Here is a 1,752-nt window from a genome sequence, read left to right as displayed (position 1 = left end):
AATCCTTCGCCACAAGCCATAAACAGGAAAGCAATATCAGCTCATGTGGGGAACCGACTCAATTGGAGGTTTCTTCAAAACGAGGCAGAGGAACGCACTACCAACAAAACAAATTCTTTGGGAAAACTAGACCTATAATTAACCACCTCCTAAGTTGCCATTCGTTTCAACTCTCCTATTACATACTATTACATACATACATACAAAAATACATACTAATTGACCGCCCCCCAAAGGGGCTTTTTCAGATCGACTAAACGAACAGAAACAACTTAAGAATCCCAACTGGCCGGTGGCAAACCAATTGGCTATTTACAATTGCAGCCGAGAAACTAAACCATGGGCTACCAGGATCAATTCAACAAATGGTCAAAGCGGGTCTTGAACCGGGATCCCCGGATCTCAAGGCAAGCGCCCTAACCATTAGGTCGCACGCCTCTCTACCCCCCCCCCCCCCCCCCCCCCCCCTCCCCCCCTTGAAACACGCACTGAAACACGCATGAACGCTCGCTCCCCTTCTTTATTCATGAATAGTGATTACGAACTGGGAATATATAACACAAAGACGTTTTTTCCTTTTTTACCCAGATACGTTTTAGCCAACACCTTAGTTTGAATTCTCGCATGCCCCCTAGTTGATTTTTTTAGTTTTATTAATCTTTACCACAGATATTCCCAAGGATGTTAACTTAGATTCAACGGAGAAGGATGATAACATGCAGTCTGGGTAATACGTGTAGATTAGTGGAGATTTTGGGACAAAATCCCTGGCAGAGTCGAGATAAGCTATTTATAGCGCACTTAAAACTTCATACTTGTCAAATACAGCTTCATAATAACACTACTGGACGTTGTCACAGCGGTCACACAATTGTTCCCTAGAGGAAAACAACCTTCTGCATGACTTTTAAGTTAGTAGGGCTTTCTATAGTGACACACTTTGCAACCCCTACATAACGTAGTGTGAACATTACAAGGCTGTATTAGAAAACACTTTACAGCTACGCTCAGTTAGTCGTGTTCTACTCCTTGTCATGCCATACCGATAAGACCTATTTGTCTTTTTGAATCTGTCAAAACCCCTAATAAAATGTGTCGTGAAATAGAATAATGGTTCAACTAATTAGCTCCTTGCTTTTTTCCCCAGATATTATGATGACCTCGTGGCAGATTATTTTATCACAAAAAATCAAGTAAGAAGTCATTTTTATTTTTTTATCCCTTCTTATGCTGATACATCCGATAGGCAAGAACGGGTTAAAAGGCACATCTCCTCAATATATTTGAAATGGTATACGAGTTTTTACCGCATTTCCAAATAAAAGCTTCGAAACTGACAGCATATGCCTTTTCTAAAGGCATCACAAGCTAAACTACCGTAGCATCACTGTATAGTAATGTGATTTTTAAACCTGTCGTAAGCGATCGAGCAACACTGACGAGCATGCTGGAATAAAATTATAAGCGTCCTTGAAGGTAGTCGTATTATTGTCTACCCTTTCAACATCTTGTAGGGGTCCATATGGACGTGGGAGAGACTTTCACAACAAGATGTTCAGCATGCAACCGACGATCTTCGCTATCTCAATAATCCAAACATTGTACCAATATGGAAACACGACTTCTTCAATTCATTTCGCTGGATAGTAAGTATCCGACATTAGTGAGAGTATCTGTGGGGATAACATCATCATCATTATCAAATAAATAATAAAATAATATAAATAATAATAAATTTTAGAGTAGCCAGGG

General features: G+C 40.1%; 1 long non-coding RNA gene across 1 annotated transcript in view; it reads left to right on the top strand.

Moving 5' to 3' along the window:
- The first annotated feature begins 1,453 nt into the window (after positions 1 to 1,453).
- Positions 1,454 to 1,752, top strand: part of LOC137987667 (uncharacterized) — a 1,508-nt gene continuing 1,209 nt past the window's right edge. The window contains exon 1 of the long non-coding RNA XR_011120687.1: positions 1,454 to 1,646. This is a non-coding gene — a long non-coding RNA (uncharacterized lncRNA). The remainder of the gene's footprint in view (positions 1,647 to 1,752) is intronic.

The sequence above is a fragment of the Montipora foliosa genome, unplaced genomic scaffold (assembly GCF_036669935.1).
Source record: "Montipora foliosa isolate CH-2021 unplaced genomic scaffold, ASM3666993v2 scaffold_378, whole genome shotgun sequence".
NCBI classification, from domain to species: domain Eukaryota; kingdom Metazoa; phylum Cnidaria; class Anthozoa; order Scleractinia; family Acroporidae; genus Montipora; species Montipora foliosa.
The sequence above is the reverse complement of the archived record's forward strand: the minus strand, read 5'-3'. Positions and strand labels throughout refer to the sequence as shown.